Below are 11,859 nucleotides of genomic sequence, written 5' to 3'. Positions count from 1 at the left end.
ACTTTTCTCTTCTCAGGACTGGAGTGGTGTGGATTATTGTGATGTTTTTATCAGCTGTTTGGACTCTCATTCTGACGGCACCCATTCACTGCAGAGGATCCATTGCTGAGAAAGTGATGCAATGCTACATTTCTCCAAATCTGATGAAGAAACAAACTCATCTACATCTCAGACAGCCGAAGGGTGAGTAGATTTTCAGCAAATTATCATTTTTTGAGTGAACTATTCCTCTAAAAACTAGTGTATTTCACTATAAAAATGCAGTGCGGTGACTCAAATTGGTGAATCGTCTTTTTAAAAATGATTCATTTAAATACACCATCTGAATGAACTGATTCACTTAAATGAATCAGACATTCCAGTTTGAGAGAGAGGACAGGGAGCATGTCTGGTTATTGTCTGCATGCACAAAGCGACTTGGTCACTCTGACATGAGTACAGAAGCATGAGTTTGTGCTGCTGTCCTGCTCACAGACTCTGAAGCATCCCGTCAGAAACCGACAGCAGCTCATATTCTAATGACGGCTTTGGATAATCAGGTTCTGTTTCCACACATAAGAACATCGGCATAGTAACTATAAGCGCTTCCAAATTATGAATTCATAAGCGTTGCCAGAGTTTCAGCACACGTGGCCCAGATGACAATCTTCTGCCACTCATGTAGAAATGTGACTCAGCAAGTTAGATATCACATCTATCAGAACGACCATGTCTTATGATGTTCCCACAGCTTCATGCTCCTGAAAAATCCAAGTAAATCGGCCTGGGATCACTAGGATTCATTATGCAATCAATACTCTTATATAACTTAATATATGCACATTAAAAAGGCACTCACAGCTGTACTGTCACCGTTATCACCCGCCTGCACTGCTGTTATCCAGCTGTGTTTGTGAGTTTGGACACAGAAGTGCTTGGTCAGGAAAAGCCACAGCAGAACTCTGACCTACTTGGACACAGAAGTATCAGAAAGAGACAAAGACACGAGAAAATCTGCTGAGAGCCGCACATCTGCAGCTCAGCCGAGAGCTAAACATCACAGCACATTATTCACAACATTCACATGCAACCAGCTCCTGAAAGGACTGTATCTGCAGCTGTGTGAGCTGAGGCTATGACCAAACACGCTCCTCTAAACAGCACTGGCAAGTCTGATTCTTTTAAGGGAATCGGTTCATTCAGAAAAACGAATGATTCAATGGTTCAGTTGAGTCCCTGCATTTATTTAGCATTTTTTTGGTGCTGCTGTTTGTCATGTTTTCAACTTTATATATAAAGGCTAAACCAAGGTTTTAAGGTTAAAGCTGTCAGTTCCTACACAGAATGAGAGATTTCAGCAGGATTTATCATGTTTTATGTAGTTTCCAGGACAGGACTTTTAAGTAAGTGACAAACTCGCCCTAGCAACAGTCACTATGGTAAAAACAGTACAGTGTTATGTGACAGTCTGCAGGCGCCGCACACCTGTGTGTGTAATTACAGACTGCAGTCCAGACCAGGTGACACACACACACACACACACACACACACACACACACACACACACAGCTGTGACTGATCAGTACTGTTGTGACCTCTGACCTCTGAGTAAAGGTTCAAACAGAGGTTAATCTGTCTCTATCTATCTATCTATCTATCTATCTATCTATCTATCTATCTATCTATCTATCTATCTATCTATCTATCTATCTATCTATCTATCTATCTATCTATCTATCTATCTATCTATCTATCTACATAGATCTACATAGATCTACAAAGAAATTCATCATATATGAATTTCTTTGAATTTCAGTTTATTTTACTTTTTTTTATTGCATCAGTTCAAATTCAACTTGGAACTTATTGAAATTGAAAATGCATTCAAATTCTGAATGATGCAGAACACTTATAGTTATATTGTGTTGTGTTATTATGCATCTCCTCATACCAGATTTCCCACAATCCTTTATCCTCTGTGAGTGTCTGTTGTCTCTATCTCATTATGATTAGAAAATAAAGCTATACATAACACACAGCCTTCTGTCAGCCTCAGTTACCTTCACATATCTGCTGAAACAGGCACAAACTAGTACAAACGGCGGGTTACCCTGCTGACCCGATGACTAACCCCAGCTGATATCAGTCACAGGCGCTCCAGGTGAGCTTCACTGCATGAGCTGCTGTGCTTGTGCTGGGCTGTCCTGTACCGTCTCATGCTTGTTCTGTGGTTTACTGCATCATCTGAGTTCAGACTAGCAGCCGTGTGTCTGTTCTGGGATCAGTTATCTCAGTGTTTACATGAGTCGTCGGATCTCATTGGCTGCTGTCCTGCATCATGGCTCAGAAATGCGGGTGAAATCCCCTAAGTTTCCTTCTCGCCAGACAAGCTCTCTCAGGAGTCGAACGGATTCAATTAAATCCAGTTAAACAACAGGCTGCTGAATAAACTGACTTCAAATGGAAAGTCCAAGTGTCAGTGTTGGTTATTTATGACAGCCCCACCGTCCCGCCTTTGAAGAGCAACGCTAATTAGATCTGCTGGCATACTAGTGACCCCAGTCACTAAACGGGACATTATTCAACAACCAGCTGTATTCACTGGCAATATAAACACATCTCCTAGACAGATACGAGATTACATGGAGACTTTACTTTAGGTCTCCAGATATTTTTTTGTTTTGTTTTACTAATATATTTACATATTACTAATCAAAAATTAAGTTTTGATATATTTACAGTAAGAAGTTTACTAAATATTTTCATGAAACATGATCTTTACTTAATGTCCTAAAGATTTTTGGCATAAAAGAAAAATCTATAATTTTGACCCATACAATGCATTGTTGGCTATTGCTATAAATATACCCCAGCGACTTAAGACTGCTTTTGTGCTCCAGGGTTACATATATTACACACAATATTATTTTTTCACAGTATAAACTGTTACAAAGTAATTCACTTTCAATTTTTTTTGTCTTTATATATGAAAGTATATAGCTGCCTTGTAAATTTTAGGGTGAGAATGATCATTTTTGTGGGTCCGTGGCATCTAAAAGATTGACGTGTCAACCCCCTGAAGTGAGCAATGCACACACACACACACACTATTCTTCACAGCTAATGGCTCCGGACCCCCGCAGTGGCAGAGAGACGATGGTCCCACACACAAACACTCGGCCAGCGCGTGACCCCGGCGCCGGTCAAAAGAGCTTTTCTCCCTGTGAACGATCGAGAGGGAAAAAAAGAAAACATTCCGTTTCCCGTAAGGCGGGAAGGGAGGAGGGGGGTTTTGGGAAGCTTGGTGAGTCATCAGTTTTTCTGTTTCAAAGCCTGTCTCTCTCTCGCTCTGCCCTGTCATGTTCACAATCGAGGCCGAAACACTTTCTCAGTGGTTCAGTGACTTTCAAACACACGTGTTGTTTTTAATGTGTGTGTTTGTGTGTGATTAGGTCTGCACCTGCTCTGGTCTAGTTACTGTAGTAAAGCACACACACACACATTTGTTAGCACTGTAAGTGCTTCTATATTTAGACGTTTCATAATCAGGGCTGTATCTGATGGAATATGAGCATGTCAGGACAGAGAGAGACTCTAAACAAGTACAGTACATTAACACGGACGTGAGTGCTGACCGTACATACAGATTAGGACATGCGTTTACATACACCTTACATGCTGTATATTGATTAATTATATATATATATTAAAAATTTGGTTCTCTGCAAAACATGTAAACATCCTATGTAGCTTCTGAAGGGCAGAACTTAATGAATAAATCAAATCTTTAAAAAAATAAGAACAATTTACACATCCTCTTCCTGTGAAAACATTTTAATGCAGGTCTTAATGCATTGTGTTTCCCAACTTACTTCTCCTCCATGTCCTATTGTAAAAAAAAAAAAAAAAAGGCAAAAAAATACCACAAATAAGATTATGCTAGCTAATTCAGTTTGGTTAAAAATTAAATGAAAATCGACAGAAAGATTAATTAATATAACATGAATTTAAAAAATAATAAATACAAATTTGATTTAAAGTAAATAAATAAAATAAGATGAAACTACCTTCCTAACTAAATGTGATTAAAATGTATAAATCAAATTTGATTTATAAACTTAAAAATAAACTTATAAATAAAACAATAAACTTAAACTCAATATATAAATCAATTACATTTATAGAATTTCTAGGATTAAATTTACAGAAAATAAATTAAATTCAATATTTTTATTTATCTATTCATTTTTAATTTAAAAAAAATATTAATTTAGCTAGGATAGACGTAGCTCACATACCTATTAAGCACACTTCCATATTTGAGCTCAGATTATAAAAAGAAAAAATAATTTATTATCCTACTTGATGTCTTAACCAATTGATATGTTTGTTACTATATACCTCCTGTAATATAAAGTCAATCAGATCATTGCACGCTGAGATATGAGTCTTCATGTGTTCACTCTGTCTGGAGGACATTTAGAAAGCTGTCTAAAAACTTTCACCAAAAGAGTAGCCCCTTAAATATGTGTTTTTTAGATGTTTAAGCCTTTATTTTGGGTAAGCTGACCGTGGACTAGTATAGATGATGCAATGTGCTTAGATGACACTTCAATTTGTGAGAAATTTATAATTTATTTTAACATAACATTTTGCACTGAAACCAATATCTTGTGCACTAAAAAATTAGATGTAGATTTTGGTGAGCTTAATAGCTACGTTTACCCTATATCTATGTGATATGTAATTAAAATAAAAAAAAAATCAAGTTAGTTTGTAATAAATAATTTTGAATAAAAAGTAAATAAATAACTGAATTAAAATAAATGTATGATTTGCAAAATACTTGTTTTACATGATGCTCTTGGCAGGTGTGTTTATGCATTATAACTTACACCGAGGTCAAGGTATACTATTGAGCTACATGAGCTCTTAAAAATGTTTTAAATATGTAAAGAACTTTAACCATTTAATCTGACACCCCACATAAAAAGGCTGTTAACATTTGTTTTACAAATCAGAAACTAAAACCTAGAATTTACTTAGAAAATAGTGCAAATTCTGCAGTTTCAGTAGGGATATTGCAAGATGCTCTGCCAAGTTAATAAAAATGTGAATTTCAGCCCTGCGCTCTAATAGGTATGTGCCGACCAATGAGATTCACAAACAGACAGGTGTAGATGTGTTTCAACGATTTCAATCGGACACGTTTCTTTCCACACACTCACACTGAACGTTACACATTCCTGTCCTTCAAACAATCCGTCAGTGATTTCCTTCATGCGTAGGCACTCTACACATCTTATCTTTGTTGCTGTTCTTTTATTCTCTGCGTCCTCAGATAGCTGTGGGAACAGACCCTCTTAAAAATGCATTTACCGAAAACTAAAAGCCACACGGCCCAGAACGGGAGCCGCTTTCTCTCTGGAGCCGGTCCTATTTCTGGAGCTCACGTCTGCTGAAACCATCAAAGCCTCATTATTTCTCTCTTTTATGGCATATTTGTGGCTGGTGTTGTTGTTGTGTAACAAATTCGGTCAGCGCGCAAACCGCACAAGCCACAAGCGCCAATTAGAGAGTCGCTTATCACATGCGCTTTATGAGGTCAGAGCCCACACGCGACCCACCCAGCACTCAGACTGAAGCCGCGTTGTGCTCGGGTTACCGCGGGTCATGGACACACTGGACACTAGCAAACATCAACGCGTGATTCATCCTGATCATGTGCTGAACACTGGTGCTCAAAGAGCTGAGCTGAGTGATTTGTGAACCATCAGAGCAAACTGAACCGCAGCAGAACTGAAACATACTGCATGAAACTGAACTGGACAGATGAATGGATGGACGTATGGATGGATGGATGGATAGATGGATAGATGGATGGATACACAGATAATGGATGGATGAATGGATGGACCAATGAATGATGGACAGATGGATGGATGAATGGATGGACCAATGAATGATGGATGAATGGAGAGATAAATGGAGAGATGGACAAATGGATGGATGAATGGATGGCCCAATGAATGATGGACAGATAAATGATGAATTGATGATGGACAGATGGATGGACCGAAGAATGATGGATGGATGATGGATGGATGGATGGATGGATGGATGGATGGACCAATGAATGATGGACAGGTGGATGATGAACATATGGACACATGGATGGATGATGAACAGATGGACAGATGGATGGATGGATGAACGGATAATGATAGATGGACGGATGGATGGCTGATGGACAGATGGTTGGATGGACAAACAGAAGGATGGATGGATGGATAGATTATATACAGATGGACAAATGGAGGGAAGATGGACAAATGGATGGATGAACGGATGGATTAATGGATGATGGTTAGATGAAAGGTGGATAGACGGATAGCTGGATGGATGGATAGATGGTGGACAGATGGACAAATGGACAGATGGATGGATGGATAAAGGGGACAGATGGATAAACTGATGGATGAATAGGTGGATAGCTGGATGGATACACATATAATGGATGAATGGATGAATAATGGATGGACAGATGGACAAATGGATGGATGGATGGAAGAAATGGATGGATGATGGATAGATGGACAGACTGATGGATGGATGGATGGATGGCTGGATGATGGTTAGATGACAGGTGGATAGATGGACAGACGGATGGATGGATGGATGGGTGGCTGGATGATGGTTAGATGACAGGTAGATAGATGGACAGACGGATGGATGGATGGATAGATGGACAGACTGATGGATGGATGGATGGGTGGCTGGATGATGGTTAGATGACAGGTAGATAGATGGACAGACGGATGGATGGATGGATGGCTGGATGATGGTTAGATGACAGGTGGATAGATGGACAGACGGATGGATGGATGGATGGCTGGATGATGGTTAGATGACAGGTGGATAGATGGACAGACGGATGGATGGATGGATAAATGGTGGACAAATGGACAGATGGATGATATAACGATATAACGATATAACGATAGATAGATAGATAGATAGATAGATAGATAGATAGATAGATAGATAGATAGATAGATAGATAGATAGATAGATAGATAGATAGATAGATAGATAGATAGATAGATAGATAGATAGAAGTGAAGACATCATGCTGTTGATCAGCACAGTCATGGCTTGATGGGACAAAAACACAAACCTTTATCACTTGTCACTTCATGTTGCAAATGAGAGGCATCAACACAAACCCCGTCCAGCTATTGGCTGTCAGACAGACGCGAGCGTTTATTCCTCTGTTGTGCCCGTAATCATCTAAACACCATCTCTGAATTCAAACCACAACACATCCTGAGCTAATGACGGAAACCAGGCTGCTTTATAGCCATTCCAGTAAAATAATTCAAAAGCAGCCAAAAAGCACAGCACACATTACAGTAATCTGTTCCGTTAACTGCAGGAGGAATAGTGCCACAATTATTTATTGAAAAACTAAATGCACAGCTGCAGCCAACACACACACACTCAAATGCACAAAAATACACACACAACATCCTCTGGTGTGGTGAAGTTTTCCTACAGTGTGCTTGAGTGAGTCATGGACGAGTGTGCCTTACATTTCCACTCCCTGAGCGAGATGTTCTTCATTACAGACGCACTGCAGCTGCTCTCTACAATCAGAGATCTGCTCAAATGGAATATTTGTGTGTGTAATTGACTTCAGATTTATATTGATCCACATGGGGGAGAAGAAAACGAACACACACACACACACACACATACGTCCGTTTCCCAGAATGCTCCAGTAGCGCTGAATCTCAGCTGTCTGAAATCCACTGTTCATCCATCTGTTTTCACTTTCCCATTATGACTCTGTTCTATACTTTCTCTTTTGTTTTTACTTCAGATGATTGTTCAGGGACGCAAAATTATTTAGCTGAGAAAGACACCATTCACAGCTATAAATGTACCTCTGAAAGCTGATTGGTTGATGGGACTGTTGATTTCGGAGCATGTGCTGATTTGGGTAAATCCTAGCTAAATAATAAAAATAAGTGTTCTAAGAACATTTTGCCAACGTCACCATTAAGTTATGAAAACACTATTTTTGAATGTTCTCGAAATGCTCAACATGTCCAGTTTTTGATATGATGCTAAAAGATACATTCGCTTAATTGCACATGCATAAAGCCTCAAAAAAGCTCACTGAAACAATACAGATGGTCATGTAGACATTTTCATGCAATTCTTCAAGCAGGATCATTTTATTTAGGAAAGTATCTCACATTCACTGATGCGTCCAGGTCGCACTTGCACACAATTTAATGTCTGATCTTAAATGCAAGTGCCCTCATGTATTGCTGCAAATGGCAATCGCGAATACAATTTCTGTCACCTTTGCAGGACTGTGATATGAATCGTGTACAAAGTAACACATACCGGTATAAACATAGTTATCTATTGGTAAAATATGTGTCATATGACATGACTAAACATGTGTCATAGTTCTTGAAAAGCCTCAGTTTTCACAGTCCACACTTCAATGCGAAAATGGCATTTTCAAATTTATCCACTTTGGAGAGCGTTTTCAAAAAGCTCAGTTTTCCATTCCATTAACGTTACTATGGCTACGCTCACACTGTCCGTTTTTGGGATTGACAACTGCATTTTCTTTACAGGTGTGAGTCTCAAATGTCCCGTTCACACAGCAACTTGCAGAAGCGTCTCTGGGAAACTGACTAAAACTTTCAGATGACATACACCTCATTTCTCCGTCACTGTAAGGTTACCGAAACCACACATGAAAACATGCAACACACGGTAGATGCACGTTTGTGCAGCAGAGCAGCTCTCTCTCGCACTGTATGACGTGACAGACACTAGTTGTCCAGTCCTGTTCCGTTCACACAGCGCGTGTTTTCCAAGAATGCGGTTGTGAATCCTGAAAATTTACGGGTATGAGATCTGTTACAGAATCCAGTTGTCACTCCCGTAAATATCGGGAAACGGAACCGTATCAAGGACTCAAATACAGGACTGACAACTGTATTTTGCTGCTGTGTTAACGTGGCCTAAAAAACAACAACAAAAAAACACGTGGCCTATAAGAATATTGTTCGTAGCTAAGTGCAAATAGTATTTTTTTTTTAGCGATGGATGCTATTTACACTAGGGCTGCAAGATTTGGGGGAGAAATCAATTTCTGGTGAAAAAAAATAAAATAAATTGTGCCTTTTTTATGTCTGTGCAAACTGTTGTGATTTATATAGACCATGACTATAAGAATAATTATTATATTTATTAATATATGATAATATGTTTATATTACATGTGTAATTCAGGGCAGTTGTGGTGTAATGGATAGAGAGTTGGACTTGTAGCCCGAAGGTTGTGGGTTTGAGTCTCAGGTCCGGCAGGGATTGTAGGTGGGGGGAGTGAATAACCAACAGTCTCTCCACCCTCAAGCACCGAACCCCCAACTGCTCCCCGGGCGCTGCAGCAATGACTGCCAACTGCATTTAAGCCCTCCGCCCCGTCTGTGGCTGTTTGTGGAGCAAAACTCTTTCTTTCTCCGGAGGACAGATTGCTGAAGTGACCGCAGCAGCGATGCTCTTACATGACTCACGGATCTGAATCACACGTGCTGCGGTCGACTCACAAAGACACAGAAGCCTCAGATAAACACCGCGTTTGACAGATGGAGACACATGCCGAAGCACCCGCACACACTCCGCTTGAAACAGAACGACATCAAACCGGCGCCATTTATCTCTGCTTTGATTGACGGGAGCATTTACGCGGGAAAGAGGCCCAGGCGCGCGTAAGAGGAAAGGAATTCAATTCATAGCCCGCAAAAATTATAAACACTTAAACACTTGTGTCTGACTAACATGAAAGGAAGAGTCCTAGTCTGATCCTCATTCACATTCCTGATTTATTACCAGTTTTCCCAACGCACGATCAAACACGTCCAATATCTCGATAAATAATATTTAAAGCATTAAAATAAACATAATAATCTATCCCACAATTCCTCCTCCATCACAACGAACAGCTTTTGTTTTCCATTCTTTATGTACAAAGGCAGCTTTAATATTGGAAAACATATCTCTAATGTAATCATAATTCATCTTACATAAAACACTAGAAATCTGTGGTATGCTCTCGGTTAACTGTGTTTGTGTTTCTATGTGGTCTCTCCATCAAAGAGGTCTGACCTGCTTTCACGGTGGTCCAGGAGGACAATGTGTGTGTTTTTTACCATAGCGGTGAGTAAGAAGCAAAGGAAAGCCCCCACAGTATTGAATAGACACACACATACACATTAGATTTCCTACACGAATGCACATAATGTCTTCCAGGATCATGTTGTCTATTATAGTTCTATGAAATTCGCTATTCACAAGTTCCAATTACACATGAAGAAATCCATAATCGAATAGGCCTATAATGAAAATATTTTATTCTATTGTATTAAATAAATGAGCAAATCAGCATATTAGAACAGTTTCTGAAGGATCAGTGTTGTGCAAGTTACTTCCAAACTGTAATACATTACAGATTACTTGTTACTGTTATTTAAAAGTAATTCCTTACCTTACAATATTACTGTCTCAGAATTGTAATGCGTTACATGACTCCTGTATTACTTTTGAGTTACTTTCACCAAAATATTGTGACGAGTCGGCTGCCTCCCCCCTGTCCATCATCACCACCCCGTCCCGTATTCGCCGCCCTTCACCAGGCTCCAGACGGGAGCGCGTGCGGCCGCCGGACTCCGCCCCTTACCTGGACCCTTCCCTCCTGAACACTGCCCTCCTTCACGAGCCCCGCAGCACAACGAGGACACCAGATCCCTGTTTATTTTGGACACTTTTCCCCCTTTGGACACTTTATTTTAAATATTGTTTAATAAAAACCTCTCCGAGGCTTGACGCCACGCCCACTGTGTCTGTCGTTGGCTCCTCCCGCCACAGTGGTGGAGAATGCGGGCAGGCGGAGCCTAGACAGCACAGTTGGGCAACATCTGATGACGTCATCCCCTCTCGCTCGCAAGAAGCCGTAGAGCCCGTACGGGGACGGAGGAAGGACGGGGACAGCCTCCCAGCCACCAATGGGGTAAGTGACATTCTGTCTATTTGTCATCATTACCCCGTGGTTGGTTGAGGCTGTCAACTAAAACCCGCTTTCTCTGTCCCGGCTCCGGCGCGGTGCGAGAGGGAGCGTTGCCCGGAGAGGAATCCCTGCCCCGCCCACTCCGACCGCTGGAGCCTGGTTGAGGAAGGTAGCACTCCTGCGTGGGCGGCGACCCTCGGACGGGGATGTCGCTTGGGGGGGGGAATGTGACGAGTCGGCTGCCTCCCCCCTGTCCATCATCACCACCCCGTCCCGTATTCGCCGCCCTTCACCAGGCTCCCGACGGGAGTGGGTGTGTGAGAGAGGAGGGGCGCTGAACACGCAGGGCTGGCGGCGTGTGATGAGGCGCACCTGACGTGAATGGAGCCTCATCACCGCCGCCGTTTAAACGCCGAGCGCGCCTCTCCTCGAGAGACCGGTCTCTTCCCCGTGTCCGGCCGACACTGCACCCGCGATACGGCCGTCGGGCAAGGACGCCGGGCCGTGGAATCCCGTCGAGCACCCGGGGATGAAGGAGTTGGACGAAGCCGCCACAGAAGCCGCCGTCACCCGCGCCCCGGGACCTCCAGACGGGAGCGCGTGCGGCCGCCGGACTCCGCCCCTTACCTGGACCCTTCCCTCCTGAACACTGCCCTCCTTCACGAGCCCCGCAGCACAACGAGGACACCAGATCCCTGTTTATTTTGGACACTTTTCCCCCTTTGGACACTTTATTTTAAATATTGTTTAATAAAAACCTCTCCGAGGCTTGACGCCACGCCCACTGTG

The sequence above is a fragment of the Barbus barbus genome, assembly GCF_936440315.1.
Source record: "Barbus barbus genome assembly, chromosome: 3".
Lineage (NCBI taxonomy): Eukaryota > Metazoa > Chordata > Actinopteri > Cypriniformes > Cyprinidae > Barbus > Barbus barbus.
Note: the sequence above shows the minus strand (reverse complement) of the source record.